Genomic DNA, 21723 nt, shown 5'->3' on the forward strand with positions numbered 1-21723 from the left:
GCTCCAAGGCTTCTGCACCATGCCCATTCTATGAAAATCATGTTATCAATGCATTCCATGAGACTACATTCACATTAGGCATTTCCTTAAAGAGTTCTAGGGCTTCCTGAACAAGTCCATTATGTGTATAACCTGTAATCATTGCATTCCATGACCTAAGGTCTCTATGATGCATTTTTATTAATAATTACCATGACTTGCCTATCATACATATCAAAAAGTGTAGTCATAACCACAACATCGAAATTGATATCCACTTTGAATTATTTCTTGATGTATTTCCATACCCTTCTCCAAGCTAGCACAAGTTGGACAAAGACTAGCAAATGTTTTTGAATTAGCTCTTATGCCCATCAATTTCATTTCAAAAAATAGCATTAGGGCTTCCTTACAACACCCATTCTGTCTAAATCCTGCAATCATGGCATTCCATGAGACCACATTCCATTGAGGCATTTCCTTAAAGAACTTTATGGTTTCATCAATGAGTCAATTATGTGCATATCCTGCAGGCATGGTTGTTTGTGAGGAAACATTTTTTGATGCATTTTGTTAAACAATTCATGTGCCTTCCATATACTTCCACATTTTGCATACATGTCTATGAGGGCATTTGCTACAGCCACATCATACAGAAACCCATTTCTAATTATTTCTTCATGGATCTCTACACCTAGTTCTAGGGAAGCCATGTTACTACAAGATGGAATAATGCTAGCAAAGGAAAAGGTCTCTGGCATTTGTCAATGCCATTGTGGTTGTCTTGGCCCCTGATGGGTTGATACCAAAGAGGGCTCACTCTATTCAGCCTCTTGTGGACGGATATGAACTCTCTGGTGTAGCTATGGGGATAGTCTATATGATTAATATGGGAGGAACTAAGATTGATTCTAGGAATGATACTTACTGAAGAGTTTGGGATATTGTTCAGAAGTATTTGAAGATAAAAACTACTCCTAAGAGTGCTTCTATTAATCCCATCTTTATCAAATACAATGCTCTTGTTAGTGATGTTATTTCTCCTAACATGGTCTATGTAACAAGATAGGAAATGGTTGTGAGTGCATCCAGTACCATAAACCCAAAATTTCAACGTTTCTTGCACTTTTGGTGTGGACTCTATTCTCACATATTTTGTTCGGATGTATTTCTGTGATATTGGTAGCTGAGCTATATATCTGTTGATCTGTAGTGCCTATATCAATGGCCAATATGCATTAGCAAACTTTGATATGTCTAGCAAGGAAAGGGGATTGTATGTATCTTTTTATCAAGACTTTGTTGCCAACACTTCAGTTGGGGCGAAGTTGGTCCAGATCCAAGTTGGGCCGACAAGTCCTCTATATCTTAATACCAATGTTAATGCTATACTAAATGGCTTGGAAATAATGAAGATAAGAAGTCCTGTTGGAAGTCTGGACAAGCCCTATCCTGTTCATGGCAATATTCCTATGAACTCCAAAGGAAAAAATGGGAAGATAGGACCTATTATTGGATCAATTATTGGAGCTTTTGCTGCACTGAGATTACTAGAAACATGGATTTGCATGTATGTCCACCCAAAATTGAAGTGAAAGAACTCCCCTCCAACCTAGTTGCCTTGTTCTTTGCATGGTGGGAATTCAGAAACTATGGCCATCAAAGTTTCCCCAGGTTCCCACAAGAGTGGTACTGGTAGCTATGTTTCGTCTGCACCTTCAAGTATGGGCTAGTTGTTTACATTTGCAGAGATACAATAATCCACCAAAAAATTTGATGAAAAATTTATACTCGGCATGGGAAGTTTTTGTGAAGTTTATGAAGGTGAACTAGAAGATAGGACAAAAGTTACTATTCAACGAGATTATCCCAGATCTGAGCAAGGTCTCACAAAATTCTGAACAGGAATTGAGATTTTTTCTAAATTTCAACATTGCCATCTTGTTTCTATGATTGGATACTGTGAGGAATGCTGTGAAATTATTTTGGTTTATGAATACATGGCCAATGGGCCTCTGAGGAGTCATTTGCATGGGATGGATCTTCCATCTCTGTCCTAGAAACAGAGGCTTGAAATATGTATAGGGGTGGCAAGAGGCCTCCATTACCTTCATACTGGGGCAACACAGGGGATTATTCACCATGATGTGAAGACAACAAATATTTTGCTGGATGAGAATCTTCTTGCTAAGGTGGCAAGTTTTGGTCTGTCAAAAACTAGACATACATTAGACTAGACACATGTGAGCACTGCTGTGAAAGGCAATTTTGGATACCTTGATCTTGAGTATTTCTGAAGGCAGCAACTCACTGAGAAGTTTGTTGTCTATTCTTTTGGTATGGTTCTCATGTAGGTTTTCTATACAAGGCCTACGATAAATCCTGCTCTTCCAAGAGAACAAGTCAACATTGCAGAGTGGGAAATGCACTAGCAGAAAAGATGAATGCTTGACCAGATCATTGATCCTCATAGGGGATGTGCTATGGAACTTGGAGTATACCTTTGAATGATCTGTTAGAGTGAAGAATTGTCTCCTTACCCAATATGCAATCCTTCCATTTGGTGATAGATTGTAGAATTCAATGGAATCACTGTCATAAGATTAACAATTATGGGCAACATCATTGAAGGTTTTTGAGTGCTATGTAATGGGGTGACTAAACTAGATTATAATTGTTCCCAATGCATGCTTAGAAGCAATTATTTGGGTTTCAAATGGTTATTGTAGATTAGGCAGGTATAAAATTGGGCATGGAGCACAATTTGTCTTTGATTTCTTCAAATGCTTATTGTTATATTTGATTCCATTTGAGAACTATGTTTGATGCTACTCAAAATTTGGTTTGGAAAAGGTGACATGAAAGGCGACCAAGGTGAATTTATCGTAGAAGTTTGCCCATGCCAAGAAAATTGTGTGGCTTAAGAATGTTGGTTGGAGTAGGTTGTGAATCTGTGATTGATCTATATCTTCTCTGGGTTGATGCAAACTCTTGTTTCCTCAACAATGTATCCAAGGTAGTGAATTCCCTTTATTGAGAAGAAACATTTTTCCAAATTGGTGGAGTTTGAGTTTCCACAGAGTTTATGAAGTACATTGGGCTTCTCAGCAAAACCCAAAGGTAATGTGTGCAATGGAATAATAGTTCTTTACTTTGATTTTATTCAAGGTGCAATGATCATGAAAAGGCACCATGTATTGTCTTTCTATGCCATGAGCACAACGAGGCTTCTATAGGGTGAACTACTCAAGATGATGTATCCTTTCTGTATCTATGCCTAGATTTGGCACTTAATCTTAGTGTTTTCTATGATTCATTTGCAATATATTGGTCAATTTGGAAATGGAGATCTAGGGATATATCAAATGAATGTTGGACATGTTATTCGATAAGAACACTAATAGGTTCCTTGTTAGTGTATTCCTCTAAAGTCGTATTGTGCTACTTCTACTGCATAGATTATGTGACAAAGGACAATTGGGTCTGTGCCATGGTCTTTGTGTGACTTGTGGGAAGATAATCAACAAGTTGAACTTTTGCAAATGACAACTTAACTTGCATCATTGTTTAGCAGAAATTAAAGATACTTCAACATTTGAGATTACCTTGGGATCTTTGTAGAGTTGATTCACAATGTTTAGGATGATGCTTTGAGGTCACAGCTTGTACCTTCCAGGGTGCTTTGACACGAAGAGTTTGCCATGCAACAAATCATAGATATCTAGTGGGGTCACATCATAGGGGGACTTTATCCTTGCATGCCTTGATGTTACACTAAAATAGGCATTGCTATGTCATCAATAGTTCCTTACATAGATTCAACCAACTAGTGGTGTACGATTGCAGGTGCAGTGTTGTCACTAGGTTGAGTCACTTGAAAGTGGCCATATAAATCATAATCTTTAAACATCCATTATCCATGATTCCATGGTGGATTGCAGAGCATGTTTGTGTAGTGAAAATTATGAGTGGAAAAAGCACTATTTTTCTTCCTCGATGTTAGTGAGATTGGTTGTCCCTGGACTTGTTTATGTAACCAATAAAATTGTTCCTAACCCTAAATCTATCAAACACCATGATTGATCAAATAACTCAAGGTGAAAAAACTTGAATAAAGGTTTGTATCTTGAGGGATTTGATTCCTCTCAACTTTTACTAGACCCTGCGTAAGATGGATCTGGAATGTTTATTTATTAGTTTATAAAGGGGACTCAAATGATGCATCACTTCTATTGGGAAAGAGGAATTTTGGGCACTAGCCCTTTCAGTAAAGTTTTTATTTTTTTATTTTTGGAAATGATTTATGGGAAATTTATGATGATGTTAGTATTGCCCATGAGACACATCTACTGTATACTAGGTTGTAAAATGAACCTGTTGGTGTAATGAGAACAAAGACATTGGAAGATTCATGTTTATGATAACATGCTTTCCTTTGTCTTGTGTTGGACAGTTTGGTTGAATCTGTGCTAGAAGGGTTTTTGATGCATGACACTCATCATCTGAGTCCATTCCTGACTTTAGAATGAACACCATTTACTAGACTACTTTTGCTATTGTTGGCATTGATTACAATGTAATCCTTGTTTTTTATTGGTTGTGGTTGTTGGCCTTGTGCAACTTATCATAATTGTGTGTTTGATTCTTTAGCACAAAATTTCACCTGTTGTTGTATTCCTTTTTTGTTTTGGTTACTGGGTGGTATCTTACCATGGTTCAATGAGATAATCCTAGATATGAGCAAGGTCTCACAGAATTCCAAACAGAAATTGATATGTTGTCTAAAGTTCGACACTGCCATCTTGTTTCTCTTATTGGAGACTGAGAGGAACACTGTGAAATGATTTTGGTTTATGAATACATGACCAATGGGCCTCTGTTGGGAGTGGGATCCCCCAAGGGCAGTTTTGGGGCTAAAATCCCATGTTTGAGTCAAATTTTGTAATAAGCTTGTAAAGACTCTGCATTTTATGGTCACGGAGCACGAAGGTGTCATAAGTCATAAAGGGTTATCCGCCCTTAGTTTTGTAAAGTAAGGTCGGTTGTAAGATATCTACCCATGCTCTGCGGACCATGGGATTGTATAAAAATAAGTAGTTAGATACAATCAATCACAGAATGTAAAAGAGACGTAGCTCTGAAGTAGAAGTCTAAGTTTTGGGTCGTAGTGTAGGTAGAGGCACTGTAGCTAAGTGCGTAGAGGCCTAGGGTGGAAGTCCGCAGCTAAGTGCGCGGACCCCTGTAGCTATGTGCACAGGGTGGATAGAGTCTGTAATCACTTGAAATATATCAATAAAGAGAGATATTATGTAGCTTCTGTGTCTTTGTTCTGTTAATGCTTCTTGTCATCTTATGTATGAATTCCCTTTATTATGCTTATATGATGCGCGAATAAATGTAATTACATTGGAAAACTAAACGCAATTAAGGATATATGTTTACGTGGTGTTAACTATAATTGTTTGATAGAGATAAGCAAGTCACTTTGATTAATTGGGGAATCTACACGGTACGTTGCCTTAGCAGCGTGAAAGTGTCTAGATCAAGGGTTAGGGTTGCACGAAGGTCAGCCGTACCCTTTCGCGGAGGTATTGAAAGGCAGAATAAGGGGCTCATCTGGCAAGCCCTAGAGTGAAGCAACTAGTGAGCATCAATATTGCAGCAATAATGCTGCAACTCCTAGGCTGCCTACTTTACTCTTATCAACCCCGTAGTTCGTAACAAACTTGGAAGAAACGATGTTGTATGCACAAGTACTAGTTTTTACTGCAAGTTGTCACTTGGTCAGCCGGCATAAGATCACTAGTAGCTCAACCCAACTTCTATGGATTCTAGAAGAAGCTCTATATGTGATGAAAGGAGAGAAATAATACTCTACAAATACTACTCTAACTGCAGAAAGGAGAAAGACTGAAATGTAAAGCAAACCAAGTAAATCCTAATTAACCAACTAACCCTACTTTTGCAGAAAGCACTATGAAAACCATGAAAAGAATGCCATTATCTATTCAAAGAAGTAAACAACATCTAACTAAGCTATTTCTGGAAGTAAATGAGTAGAAAACATCTTTTTGGATTTTTATGTATTTTTATGTGAATTTGACATGTATGTAATTTATTGTTTGTGAATGTGGCAGCAAATAGGTGGCATTGGAGGGTGGTTTTAGGACTTGAGAGGATGTAGGATGGTGTGGTTGGGTCCTAGGAGGTCTCAGGTGGCCTTCTGGAGGCTTTTCCCACACTCGGCCTTCAAAAGAAAGCCTACAAGAAAATCTACAGGAGGACACAGGAAATCTACAGGAGGAAAAACAACGTTCTATAGGAGGCCTACAGGAGGAGGCCGAGAGCATTTTTGGCTGTTTTGAGGGTGTGAGAGTGGGTGGAAAAGGTGGATGAAGGTTGGAATGAGGTGTTAGGGCACCTAGGGTCTACCAAGAATCATCAGGAGAGAGAAAGATGATTGGATTTGCTCAAGGAGAGAGGAAGAAATTATATGGAAAATGCAAGAAACTAAGGCAGAATTGAGGGGAGACTTGGGCGACCTGTAGGGCATGGATCAAATGGAGGATGGGATGGCTGATAGGCTGGCCTACTGCTAGAAGATATCTGCTGCATAAACAACTGACAGTCAACCAATAAGATCAAGCAAGCAATGAAATAACTGCATCTAGGGAAACAGAGTTTTGCATCAAAATAGTCTAATCTATGATCTATGAAAGGAAATGTTGAAAAATGTTGCAAGAAAGGAAAGCATGAAAGAAGACTATTGTAAAGAAAGAAGTGAGCATGATGAAGAAGTTCTGAAGCAAAGCAAAGCAAAACTAGACTGTTAACCAACTAAAAAGCTGCAAACACTAGAAGTCCTATGAATGAGGAAAATATGTGTTTTTGGGGCAGCAAGACGGTCGTTGCCTCAAATCATGATCCCAAAGGGAGGAAGAGAGGTCAAGGCACTATTTCTAGCCTTTTGAATCTTTTCTTTATCACTACTTAACCTGCTATAGAAAGCATAAATGGAAGCAAACTACCGAATCATCAAAAGCAACCTATTCTTAACCACAAAAGAAATACATCTATCAGCAACCTAATCTACAAACTGAAATAAAACATACAAATACAAGTAAAGAGGAGCTTGGATGCTTGGATTGGTCCCTAACCTAAGATCTTCATCCCTCTGAGGCAAATCAGTGCTAATTCAAAAAGGATTCCATCTTTATTTCAAAACAATAACAAGATTACATGAAACTGTCACAAAATAATAAGCTCGAAGTTGAGCAGAGTTTACATAAGAAAAAATCAAACAAAAATATGACCCTAGTGAGGCCCTCGGCCTCTCTACTTATAAAAATGAAGCTACCAACAGCTTCCTTAAAATCAGGGAGGCTTGGCTCCCAAAACTCGAGATAATCATCAGTGATCCTCCACTTGCTCGGTTGCCTTCTAGTGCATGATTCAACTGCTTGTACTTCGAGTTGAATGAAGGGGAATTGGAAGTGAGGAGTAATAAATGAGGGGGATTCCCTCCTATAAGTCCTCTCCTTTCTCCACTTCGAGTTACTGCTGCCATTTGTCTACTCGATCCTTGACTTTGACCTCGAAATTGATCAATAATTTGCATTAAATACATGTTAGACCACATGGCACAATAACTAACTCAACTCACTCTATAAGCATAAATATAATCAGAAAATCATGTAATAAGCTAAGAGAATGGTTGATTTGACTAGGTTAGGAGGTAAAATGAGCCCACATAATTGCCCATTTATGAGGCTCATCATCACCCCCTACTAAAGGTGTTGCTCATCCTCTGAGCAACTTAGTCCATCTCCTCATCTTTTATGGCCCTGGTGGCCTCCCTAGCATCCCAAGCTTCTGATGTTGTCTCCTCTTCCTTGTCATAATATCCTACCTTTCTTTCTATCTCTTCCCACTACTCTTGCTCTTCTTCTTCTCTTCTGCCTTCTAGCATGCTTAACAATCGTGGACGACTCAGTTTGAGGCCAATCCAGTTGACCTTCAGCCTCTGCATGGAGCGCTTGTACATTGGCACTCTCCTTAATGCCTCCTTCATCCTCATGGGGGAATGATATTCCTTGATTTGCAGACTATGTGGTAAGGTGTTCCATCTCCTCATACATGCATGCACACTGTCATCCCCAAGTAGACTTTCCATATCCTCAAAGTGTGCAATGGCTTGTGCCTGATCACTTATATATCTAGGGGCAATCTGAGGATTATTGGCAAGCAGGTTATGTGTGCTAATGAGTGCCATGGGATCTTATGGCTCTACTCTGATCATTAATGGCTCATTTTTCTCTTTTATCATCAATCTTCTTATTTTTGCTACCCTCAACTCTTCATGGTTCATCCATGAGGCCATGGCCATTAGTTGCAAGTTCCCTAGCCTGGCATTAGGGTCCCACACATTCATGTCTATGAGGGCCATGTTATGTAGGTAGAATTCTTCCATCTTTGCCTTATCCTCTGATGTGCTTTGGTCACACAGGTCCATAAACTACCTGTAATCTTGGAAAGGCATTGTGCCTCTTTGTGCCAAAGTCTTTATCTGAAATTGCAACCATTGGTCCTTGAGATATAGGCCATAGGATTTTGCTGGTGTTCTACATTGCAATGCCTCCATGGATAAGCTGGCCATGCATGCCAGCTGGGTCTCTTTCTCTTGCAGCTACCTCCTTAGCAATTCATTTTCTGTTTCAAGTTGGCTTCTTGTAATTGCTTCCCTATGTCTGATAGCACTCAACTCTCTGCCCATTTCTCTGAGTTTGTTCTCCATATGGCCAATATCCTCAACTCCTTTGGATTTGGCTATTTGCATCCACCTATGTGTTCTTATTCTCTCTTTCTCTAATTCAAAGAATAGTGGAATTGCAAATTTTTGTGGAATTATTCTTCCTCCCTCAAGCAGATTGTAGTAGGAGGAAAGACTGGGCTGGGGATTAGGTTCTTGTAGCTCTGTTTCTTCCTCCTTTACCTGTGGTTGTCCTTCCATTTCTTTCTCCAGCTTTTGGGTCTCCTGTAGTTTTGACAGTGTCTCCTGTAGAACTATCTGAGCCTCCTGTAGGACTGTTTTTGGGTCCTGTAGTTCTACCTTTTCTTTCCATGTGGGAGATCTAGGAGTCCCTCTTTCATATGTGATAGGTGCCTTGGAAGGGGATTCCTTTCCTTGGGCAGAGGGTGAATCTTCAATTGTAATTGGCACTTTTGAAGAGGGCTGAGGTTTCCCTGTTTTGATTCTTGTGCTCTTCCTAGCCCTGAAATACATGGAGGCTTGCCTTTTCCTCTTTTGTTTTGGCTTGATTGGTGTACTGAGGGTAGTGAGAGCAGCTGTTGCTGATTGGTGTACTGAGGGTAGTGAGAGCAGCTGTTGCCTCTCTTTCTAGAGTCTCAGGGGACACTTCTCCTTGTTCTGTCTTTTCTACCTCTTTTTCTCCTCCTTCAGTCTCTTTTTCTATCTCTATTTGCTTTGTTTCTTCAGCTTTATTCTCTATCTTAGTTTCTTCCTCCTTCCCTTATTGTTCTTCTAAGTCACTAGTTGCTTCAACTTCTCCCCTTTGCTGCTCTTCCTCCTCACTACCAATAGGACTGATATCATAGGTTAGGGCTTTTATGTCATCCTCAGCTATCATGTTTCGGAAGACTTCCCATGCTATAGGGAGGGTAAATGTATGGAGGGCTTCTTCCACTAGGATTTTGATCAACCCATGGTGAGCTAGCTATTCTGAATTTCCTACTTTTACTTTAGTGCTGGATTCAATGAGGGACTGCAGGAGGAAGTAGGGGATGTTGAGCTTCTGAGGGGCTGGAGTGTCCATGCCATACCTTAATTCATGAAGGATTCTAAAGTGATAACCATAGACAATGTTGTACCTCCCCTCACAGGAAATATACTTGATTATTTGATAGCTAAATTCATCCCAAGGATATGGTATGCTAGCCCTTCTAATGCCATTTTTATCCTCTATAGGGGTTTCATTGTTTTGGAAGAAGTTTTTCTTGGCAGCCTGGCCAATGGGTTTCTCATCCTTACTCCAAGGTAGCCCAAGAGGAAGGGTAGTGACCCTACTGATAAATTCAGGGGTTATCTCCATGGAAAGACCTCTAAAGGTGACAGTGGCATGTGTTCTAGTGTGAGGGACCAAAGAGTGGGAAAATTCTTGGGCAATTTCCTCATCAAACCCTCGGAATTTCTCAAAAAATTTCATCCAATTTGCTCTTGTGAATATGTCCACTACTTGTGGATGTGCATGGAGCCTGGAGGAGTTGGTGGGCTCCTTCCTCATAAATCCTCTTGTCATTTTGTTTATACTTTTTTGGAACCAAATGTGGAGATGGAGACAACAATTTTTGGAGAAAAGAGGAGACTATGTTTTTTTTATTTTAAACAGATTTTTTTTTTTTTTTTTTTTAATGTATTTCCTCCTTCTAAAGGCTTTATTTCCTCCTCAAATTTAAATCACTGCTTGCATATTTTGATATTTAATGGGGGCATGCATGGAACCTACCTCCTCAGATCGAAAATCGTGCTAAAACCCGTGTTTTCTCCCTTCAAAATAACTCACTGCCCCTCCTGTAGAAGCCTGTTGTCCCTCCTGTAGAATTCCTATAGGTGCTCCTGTAGAAAATGTTGAGAGCAGGAATATGGGAGAGATCAATGGAAAATGATGGTTATGAGTCTGTGGGGGCACAAAGAAACAGTTTTAGCTGAGTTTCGAGAAGAGAATGAAGGAAAAGGTGGTGGGAGTGCTCGGAGAGGAGTACTTATTGCCCTTTATGGATATTTCTGGTGATGGAGGGTGAGCTGGCAAAGTATACGTTGGCTATATTTGGACCATTGGTCCCCACTTTCCTTGTCATCATGGCCCCCCTCCTCGTAATCATCCCTCATGATTGCATCGAAGTTCACACTTCCTCCACTACCTGTCCTTGACATCTTCCTTGAGTTGACTATGCGCATGTGTGGGTGACATCTTCGGATGAGTGGAGTCAACTAGATGAAGGTGGCCAAGTTAACTGGCCACCTTTCCCTCGTTCAACCTCAACCATCTTGTTGCTTTTGCATGCCTTCTAATTACACAAATGCAAACAGAGAAGCAGGTTTGTTACTTACCTGAGATCCGAATGTATTTGTTGTGAGATGTTCTGGCTCTCTCTCCCTGCTACATGCCTTTGTTTCTTTTGATGCATGCTGTCTGCTTGCTGATGTGTGGCTATGTCTTATGCAGGTTCTTCTCTGGTTGAATATGAGCTTTAGGTGTCTTCTTCAACTTTCATGTTTGCACTCTCTTGCTGTTGATGCTGGATTTTAATGGGATCAGCTGCTACAAGAATTCCTACAGGAGTTCTAGTAGCTGCTTCTCCCCTTGAAACTTCAGCTTCTTTCTGTGCTTGGAGCTGTGAGGATGATGCCAAAGATGTAGATAGAGATGGAGAGGTAATAGGTAGGCTTCAGGTGAGGTGGATGGTGTTGTTTCCTTTCTTTCTTTTTTTGTTTTTCTTATTTTCCTAAAAAACTGTTTTTTTCTGTGTTTTTCTTGAACAGGAAGAAGAATGATGCTTGGGGTGTGATGTAGGCTTTGAAATGATGGAAATGAGGTTTAAAGACTGTAGGAGGATTCATAGATCCCTCATGAAGCTTCTCTATCTCTCAAACTGCCTTTTATATCCATTTCTGACTCTCTGTAATTCCTACAGGAGCCTCCTGTAGAAAACATAGAGCCTCATGTAGAGAACACACTTTTTGAAAAAGAAGCACAGTGAGGTGAAATAAATGCCAAGAATGATGGAGAAAGGTGTGGGAAGGTAGGATAGGTGTTGGTGTTGGTTTCAGGGCTCCCTTAGCACCTTCTACTACTTCCTGTAGTCTTCCTACAAACCTGCAATGCAAATGAAAATTCATTTTTCTTTTTCTCTTTTTTTTTTTTTGAAAACAACTAGGGCACCTTGGGGAGGATTTCACCCTAATTTCCTGCCCTGGGCGCCTCCAAGGGAGGTTTTCACCCAGGGATCTTATTTTCTCTCTCTTTTTTTACGTCACTGGGCCACCTCAGAAGAGGTTTTCAACCCAACGATGGGACTCCAGTGCCTCATGGAGGTTTTCACTTGAGTCCTTATTTTTTATTTTTTCCTTTTTCTTCAATGAGTGGGTGAAGTGGAGGCTAAGACATGCTCCACTACCATCACTGTCTTATTCAAATCTTCAATGAACTCTCGCTTGGAGAGGGGTTTCTTGTAGACTTTCAACCAGTGTCCATTGACAAGCATGGGGATGGCTTCATCATCAATGGCTCTGATCAAAATTGAACCATTATCATTGCATTTCTCCACAGTGTAGGGTCCCAGCCATCTTGTCCTTAGCTTGCCCTTGAAATCTTTGTATCTTGAATCATAGAGTAGTGCCCAATCTCCCTCTTGGAATTTCTTCTCCTTGATATTTTTGTCATGCCATATCTTTCTCTGAAGCTGAACTACCTCTGTATGGAGAAGGGCCTGCATTATGTGTTCATCCAATCCATTGAGCTGAAGTAATCTTTCTTTCTGTGCATGGCTGAGGTCTAGGTCCAGCTGAGTTGCCATCCTCAGGGTATTGAATTCAAATTCTATTAACAGCAAAGCCTTCTTCCCATAGACTAGTTCATAGGGTGTGAACCCTGTAGTGGTCTTCCATGTTGTGTTGTAGGCCCAAGTGGCCTCAACTAATCTGTCCACCTAGTCTTTTCTACTGCTGCTCACTACCTTTGTCAGGATCCCTTCCAATGCTCTATTAGTGACCTCCACCTGCCCATTGGCTTGTGGATGGTAATGGGTGGAAGTCCTATGCTTTATTCTATGATGTGTGAGTAGGTCTTCAATCAAGTTGGAAGTAAACTGACTGCCTTGATCTGTGACCAACTCTCTTAGATACCCACACTTGTCTAATATGTTTTCTCTCAAAAATTCAGCTATTTTTTCCTTTGTCGCTACTTTGATTGCTTTTGTCTCTGCCCACTTTGTCAGGTAATCGGTGCACACAATGATGTATTGTTTCAGCTTTGAAGGAGGGCTGATAGGACAAACAAAGTCCATGCCCCACTTCTCAAATGGCTCAAAGGTCACTTGAGGTTGCATGGGCATCTCATCCTTTGGAGTAGGTTTCCCCATCCTTTGACACTGATCACACTGGCTGGTATATCTCCTCACATCTTGATGAAGAGTGGGCCAGTAGTAGCCTGCTTGTAGTATCTTGAAGGCAGTTCTTTTTGCTGCAAAATGACCTCCACAAGGCCCGCCATGACAAGTTAGGAGGATGTCAAAGACTTCCTCCTCCCTGACACATCTTCTGAAGATCTGATCTGAGCCATGTTTGAAGAGATTGCCCCTAATCCAGGTAAAAGGGACGCTTTTCCTTACTATCTTTCTCTTCTCTTTTGTGGATAGGTGTGGTGGAAACTGTGCTGAAACCAAGTAGTTTGTTATATCAACAAACCATGGAGAGAGTACTGAGATAGAAAATAGATGTTCATCTGGCATATGGTCATCCACCATTCCTTCTTCACCTACAGGCAAATTTACTCTAGACAAAAAGTCAGCAACAACATTTTCTTTACCAGGCTTATCAATAATGGTCAAATCAAACTGGTGCAGTAAAAGCAGGCATCTAATAATGTGAGCATTTACATCTGGTTTGTTCATTAAATATCTAATTGCAGCATGATCAATGTGCACAAAGGTTTGATAGCCTGTGATATAATGCCTAAATTTGTTTAAGGAATGCACGACAGTTAGGAGTTCCTTCTCGGTCACTGTATAGTTTAACTCTGCCTTTGACAAGTTTTTTCTTATAAAGTATATGGCATAAGGTAACTTTTCATCAATTTGTCCCAAGGCTGCTCCTATTGCTTTGTTTGAGGCATCTGTGTGAATGTGGAAAGGTAGGGCCCAGTTTGGGCCTCTCAGAATTGGGGCAGTCACGAGCTTGCTCTTCAAGGTATCTAGGGCTTCTTGACAGTTTTCCGACCATATGAACTCAACATCTTTACCTAAGAGGCCAAACAAAGGAGAGGCTAGCTTGCTGAAATCTTTAATGAATCTCTAGTAATACCTAGCTAAGCCTAGGAAACTTCTGACATCTCTCACCTTTTGAGGAGGTGGGACCCTTTGGATGATGGCAATTTTGTTGGGGTCCACCTACAGTCCTTGTTGAGATATTGCATGACCTAGCACAGTCCCTTCAATCATAAAAAATTCACATTTTTCCGGACTGAGGGACAGGTTCATCTCAATACACTTGTCTAGAACTTTTCCTAGATTAGATAAAGCTTCCTGAAAGTCAGAGCCATAAGGAGTAAAGTCATCCATGTATATCTCTATTGCATCATGAACTAATTCAGAAAATATACTCAATACCGCTCTTTGGAAAGTGGTTGGAGCGTTACACAAACCAAAAGGAAGGACCCGGTATGCAAAGGTACCCCAAGGACAAGTGAAAGTGGTCTTATCTTGGTCTTCTGGGCTGATTTGAATCTGATTGTACCCGCTAAACCCATCTAGGAAAGAGAAAAACTTTTTCCCTGCCAGATTGTCTAACACTTGATCTATGAAAGGTAAAGGAAAATAGTCCTTTTTAGTGGCTTTGTTCAATCCCTGATAGTCGACACAGATTCTCCACTTACAATTTTTCTTTGGCACTAGCACCGAAGGAGAGACCCATTCACTTTCAGAGATGGGATAGATGAATCCTGCATCAAGCAATTTATGCAGTTCTTCCTTAACAATATCTTTAAGTGCTGGATTCATCCTCCTTTGAGGCTGCCTGACTAGCTTGCAATCCTCCTTGATGTATATATGATGAGTACATACTGAAGGGTGCACTCCCTTCATCTCCTTATAGCTCCAGGCGAAGGCATCTAGGTGTTTTCTCAGCAAGCTACATAGTTCCTTCTCCTGGGAAGTGGATAGGGATGGATTGATTTTCAAGATTCTTTCTGGGCCGAACTCTATATTCTTAACACAGAGAGGAGTGGAGTTAGCCACACAGAGATCAGTTGAGGGGTTGTTTTGGGTTTCTCTTAATATGTCCTCTAATGGTGATACACTGGGAGGTGGATTCTGAATCAAATTTTCAATCATATCATCCTCATCTTGCAGTTTCCCCCCCATGGCAATTTCTAATGCACAAAGCGGAGTAGAATAGACTTCATCCTCATCCTCCTCCTCCAACCAGAGAGGTAGATCATGTTCTAGCAACAGTAGGGCAGGAGGATATAGGATTAACTATTTGGACATGTGCCCGTTCTTTATGGTCATGTTCCCAGCTCGACAGCTGATGTAGGCATCGACGGTAGCCAACCAGGGTCTTCCCAGAATGAGAGGATACCTAGTGAGCTTTGCCTTTGGCTAGAGAACTAAGAAATCAGCAGGGTAATCCCAAGAGTCAATGGAGACCATCACATCTTCCACAATCCCCTCAGGGGTCACGGTGGAGCGGTTTGCTAGTTGTAGCATGGTCATGGTCTTCCTTAAGGAGCCCTAGAGGTTGAGTTTGAGCACTGTGTCCTTTGTCATCACATTAATGGTAGCTCCCAGATCAATCAAGGTGTGTGGGATCATGGTGCCATTGATGTGGACATCAACTACTGGGCTTCCAGGGTCCAGATATTTTGGACAGATTACCTGCCCTAACATCAGGTCGGATAGTTGCCCTATGACATTGATGGTTGGGGCATCTCTCTTGCACCTTCCTGGATGCCTAAAGCACTTCTCTTTGATCAACCTATTGTAGATAGGAACGTCTTTTATGGCTTGGAGAAGTGGTATCTTTACACATAAATGTTTCAATTCTCCCAAGAGTTCAGTTTCTTCTGGGGTAGGCTGGACTGTCACGGATAGTCTCTCAGGAAAGGGTGGAATTTCTTTTGGTTCACTTTCCTCTTTATCTTCCTCAACCTCCCTGGGTGGAGGCTGGCTATCTGGGAGAACTTTCCCAGATCGCAAGTTAATTTCCTGAATCTCCACAGCATAAGTTGGGCATGATGGTTCCCCACTATACACTTGCTAAGCCTGTCTGTTGTTCGGGTTCGGATTTGGCTGGGCAGGCATTTGGGGTTGCTTTGGTGGAGTAGGAGGTAACGGTTGTGGTTGGGTAGGTGGTGGAGGCAAAAGAGTGGGAAGAGAGTTGTATTGGGGCCTCCACCCCTGATGAGGTGCATTCCACTGAGGTTGTGGCTGAGCATAGGATTGAAATGAATGGGTGGCTGGTTGGGCTTGATATTGAGATGTGAAGGACCAAGGAGGAGGCATGGACCAAGAAGGATGAGTAGGAGGGCCCCAAGAACGTATGGAAGTGACTTGGTTGGGGTTGTAGTATGCCTGAGATGTCCCTTGCATCCCCTATTGGTATGGTCTAGGTCCATGTGGCCTCCATTGGTTTATGTAATAGAGCTGTTCAGTGACTCCCCCAACCCCTTGACATACAGCTTTAAGTCCGGGTAAGGAAGGGCACTTATCTGTAAAAAATTTCTTCACAGACTGAACAAACCTCTATAGAGTTCAATGGGCATTTGTTCCTAGGATGCCTGCTGGTGCATCTAAGACAAAAAATGGCCAAAGCCCTCTCTACTTCCTCTTGTTTCCTTTTGATATGCAAGGTATCCATTTGCATGGCAAGATTCTATAGCATCTCACTCTTAAAGTCTTCCAGCATGTTTCCAATTTCTCCTTTAATGGATGAGTTAGAGAAAGAGGTACTGGCTATGGGTTGACTCCCCCTACATTTCTTTCTAGCTATTCTAGAATGGTTTCCAAAAACAGTCTTTCTGTCCTCATAGGATAGTTGGTAGATGTCTCCCTTATCCAGTAGATGGAGGGTGTCTAAAAGATCTTCCCAGATTCCCCTGAGCAGGACCAGCTTTAGAGACTCACGGTCAAGTGTACAGTCGACCCTTTTGTAACTGAGTTGGAACCTCTCTTCATAGTCCTCCAGGGACTCATCACTTCCTGTGGTCATTCGGAAAATTTATTCTTTAGTATCTTTTGACCTACAATAGTCTCGATACTTGTTGTTAAAGGCTTGCTGCATCTGAGCCCAAGTTGTGACGCTATTTCCAGGTAATCCCATGAACCAGCGCAGTGTTGCATCCTTGAGAGTAGAAGGGAAGAGTTTCAAGTTTTGCTCATCTTCTGCATAGTCATAGATTCGACAAATAACAGCAAACTCAAACAAAAATGTGTTAGGATCTTCTGTAGTCAAACCATGGAAATGAGGTAGGGTGGAAGGGCTTATATTCTTCATTTTGGTGTCCCCATTGGTCTCACGAATGGGAAAGGTACCCTCTATTCTCCCTCCATTCCCCCTAGCATTTCTATGTTCAGCCATTGTCTCTAATGGAATGTTTTCTTCTTCTTCTTCCCCTATAGGTTCTTCAAATATGTTTGGCTATTCACCTAAGGGTTCTTCTTAATCGCAGCCACTGAAGAAGAGAGAAGGTTGGTTGTGTGAAGCAGTGGGGGCGTTGGGAAATTTTTTTCCTAAGTTATCTCTATTCCTACGAGGCATGAAAGGAAATCATTTTGGTTGGTTTTTTGTTTCTTTTTCTCCACACTGAAAGTACCTGCAAAATTGAAATTGATTGAATAAAACAAATTGCAACTAACTGAAATGAACTTGCTGAAATGAAGTTTGCATAATTGAAGAGGAAAGCAAGGAAATGCAGAACTGAAGGAAAAGAAGGACTAGTCTACTTTTTCTGAAATGAAATTTGCAGAATTGAAAAGGAAAGCAAGGAAATGCAAAACTGAAGGAAAAGAAAGGACTAGTCTACTTTTGCCGAAATAAACTATTAACAGAATGTTGCAATAAAAAAAAAATAGAAGAAAGCAGTAACCATAGAATACTCTGACACTTCCCGGGAAACGGCACCAAAAAGTGGTGAGCACTAGTATTGCAGCAATAATGCTGCAACTCCTGGGCTACCTACTTTACTCTTATCAACCTGGTAGTTCGTAACAAACTTGGAAGCGACGGTGTTATATGCACAAGTACTAGTTCTTACTGCAGGTTGTCACTTGGTCAGCCGACGCAAGATCACTAGGAGCTCAAGCCAAATTCTATGGATTCCAGAAGAAGCTCTATATGTGATGAAAGGAGAGAAAGACTACTCTACAGATACTACTCTAACTGCAGAAAGGAGAAAGACTGAAATGTAAAGCAAACCAAGTAAATCCTAATTAACCAACTAACCCTACTTTTGCAGAAAGCACTATGAAAACCATGAAAAGAATGCCATTATCTATTCAAAGAAGTAAACAACATCTAACTAAGCTATTTCTGGAAGTAAATGAGTAGAAAACATCTTTTTGGATTTTTATGTATTTTTATGTGAATTTGACATGTATGTAATTTATTGTTTGTGAATGTGGCAGTGAATAGGTGGCATTGGAGGGTGGTTTTGGGACTTGAGAGGATGTAGGATGGTGTGGTTGGGTCCTAGGAGGTCTCAGGTGGCCTTCTGGAGGCTTTTCCAACACTTAGCCCTAAAAAAAAGCCTACAGGAAAATCTACAGGAGGACACCGAAATCTATAGGAGGAAAAACAACGTTCTACAGGAGGAGGCCGAGAGCATTTTTTGTTGTTTTGAGGATGTGAGAGTGGGTGGAAAAGGTGGATGAAGGTTAGAATGAGGTGTTAGGGTGCCTAGGGTCTACCAAGAATCATTAGGAGAGAGAAATATGATTGGATTTTCTCAAGGAGAGAGGAATAAATTCTATGGAAAATGCAGGAAACTAAGGCAGAATTGAGGGGAGACTTGGGCGACCTGTAGGGCATGGATCAGATGGAGGATGGGATGGATGATAGGATGGCCTACTACTAGAAGAGATCTACTGCATAAACAACTAACAGTAAACCAATAAGATGAAGCAAGCAATGAAATAATTGCATCTAAGAAAACAGAGTTTTGCATCAAAATAGTCTGATCTATGATCTATGAAAGGAAATGCTGAGAAATTATGCAAGAAAGGAAAGCATGAAAGAAGACTAATGTAAAGAAAGAAGTGAGCATGATGAAGAAGTTCTGAAGCAAAGAAAAACTAGACTATTAACAAACTAAAAAGCTGCAAACACTAGAAGTCCTATGAATGAGGAAAATTTGTGTTTTTGGGGTAGCAAGAGGGTCTTTGCCTCAAATCATGGTCCCAAAGGGAGGAAGAGAGGTCAAGGCACTATTTCTAGCCTTTTGAATCTTTTCTTTATCACTACTTAACCTGCTATAGAAAGCACAAATGGAAGCAAACTATTGAATCATCAAAAGAAACCTATTCTTAACCACAAAAGAAATACATCTAACAGCAACCTAATCTACAAATTGAAATAAAACATACAAATACAAGTAAAGAGGAGCTTGGCTGCTTGGATTGGGCCCTAACCCAAGAGCTTCAGCCCTATGAGGTAACTCAGTGCTAACTCAAAAAGGATTCCATCTTTATTTCAAAACAATAACAAGATTACATGAAACAGTCACCAAATAATAAGCTCGAAGTTGAGTAGAGTTTACATAAACAAAAATCCAAAAAAAATCCGACCCTAGTGAGGCCCTAGGCCTCTCTACTTATACAAATGAAGCTACCAACAGTTTCCTTAAAATCAAGGAGGCTTGGCTCCCAAAACTCAAGATAATCATTAGTCATCCTCCACTTGCTTGGCTGCCTTCTAGTGCATGATTTGGCTGCTTGTACTCCGAGCTGAATGAAGGGGAATTCGAAGTGAGGAGTAATAAATGAGGGGGATTCCCTCCTATAAGTCCTCTCCTTTGTCCACTTCGAGTTATTGCTACCATTTGTCCACTGGATCCTTGACTTTGACCTTGAAATTCATCAATAATCTGCATTAAATACATGTTAGACCACATGGCACAATAACTAACTCAACTCACTCTCTGAGCATAAATATAATCAGAAAATCATGTAATAAGCTAAGAGAATGGTTGATTTGACTAGGTTAGGAGGTAAAATGAGCCCATATAATTACCCATTTATGAGGCTCATCAGCAACCTACGTGAAGGCAGGAATAAGAGGGAATTAACCGACATCACAACCATCTCAGGGTGCGGAAACTTGGTTCCAGCATCCCCCCACACTGCTTCGGGTGAGATTTCGGTCCGCGCTCCATGGGCTAATTCCGAAAGGGCCAGTAGTGTAGGGATTTGTTTGGCTAATTAATTTTGAACTTGGGTTAGGCCCCCTCAAGCCAACAAATGGTTCTGTTGCTAGGACCAGAATCTACATAAGAGATGTGTGATGTCGTATCATCAGAATCCAACAAAGAAGGAGATCGAAGACTGGTTGGATAGGAAGATCCATGAATTCACTGCATAGGAGAACAGAAACCCGCGAGTGATAAAGGAATAGTGGCTGGACAGGTACCTTTATATTGAGATCCACGACATCTTTTTCTGCTCTTTTTTGGTTGAGCTATATGAGTGGATTGCGAAGCTAGCAGATAGCCAAGGAAGGTGGAAACATGATGGTCCTATTGTTTGGACCCTGGAGCTAGTACAGAAATTGGAAGCATCTAAGGACAAGATCGCCCACACTGTCGATCATTGGCTCGATCGCGTTATAGGAGGATTTTTTACTGAATTCGCGGTTGACACCTCAGTTAGCTACAGCGAGGCGGAGCGACGCTTTTTCAAAAGACCACGAGGTAAGTACGTGAAATCTTTGAATAGCTGGATTAAAATTCTATTATGTGAAAAACAGGTTATGCAACTACCTTGATGTTCAGAGCTACGCGAAGTGGAAATACTTACAGGAACAAAGGGAAAAAGGGTCCTGAGTATAGTCCACTAATTTTGCCTCCGCGAGGTGACGAAGAAGGGATAGTGAAGGTTTCTCCGCGAAGTGCTATTCAGTTAATAAGACAAGGATTCCCGCGAATACCACCTCCACCCACACCACCTCCAACTTCACCACCATCACCTGTGACTTCACCCGTACCACCTCCACCTCCACCGCAGTTCAGTATGGCAAATTCAGTAAAGTTTCCTTTGTTCAAAGGCTTGGGGAATGACGACCCAGACCAGTTTTGGTTCATTGTGAAAGCCATGTGGGAATCTTAGGGTGTTACAGATGATCACATAAAGAAGGCGACATTGATTAGTGCTATACAAGATCGCGCGCTAACCTAGTATATCAAGTACTCTAATGATAACCCTAATTTTGTAGTGGAAGACTTCGAGACAACACTGAATAGAGAATTCAGTAGGCCTAAATCCAAGGCACAGTCGATTGTGGGATTCAAAGAAATCACAATGCAACCAGGTGAGACGCCTTGGGAACTAGATCAGAGGTTGAAGTGTACCATCCACGAAGCCAACATGAATTTGACAGATGGACAACATCGCGAGTGGTTTGTGGCTTCGCTACTGCCACACTTAAGGGTTGCACTGTCACAACAGAAGATAACAACTCAGGCAGAGGCCTTGGAGATTGTAATGAGACTGCATGAAACACCGATGCAAGATCCAAATCTGGGGGTTTAGCAGATCCATGCGCAATTGAAGAATCTGTGCCTTGAGATGCAAAGTCTAAAGCAGGACAAAACGGTTCAACCAAAGGTGCGCGAGGAGGTATGGTGCTTGAAATGCAAGAGTCAGGGGCATGACAAGGACCATTGCTCAGTCTTTGAAAACTACATGGCAGGAGGAGGATTGATGCCTTTGAGGCCAGAAGCTCAAGAAGGACCAAGTGCG

At 41.2% G+C, this 21723-nt stretch overlaps 1 pseudogene; it reads left to right on the forward strand.

Annotated features, from left to right (window-relative positions):
• LOC149254143 (receptor-like protein kinase THESEUS 1) overlaps nucleotides 1-21723 on the forward strand; it is a 95192-nt pseudogene that overhangs the window by 59338 nt on the left and 14131 nt on the right.

This window comes from Pinus tabuliformis, chromosome 7 (genome assembly GCF_031772625.1).
Source record: "Pinus tabuliformis cultivar Carrire ecotype Pingquan chromosome 7, CPIR1, whole genome shotgun sequence".
Taxonomy (NCBI): Eukaryota; Viridiplantae; Streptophyta; class Pinopsida; order Pinales; family Pinaceae; genus Pinus; species Pinus tabuliformis.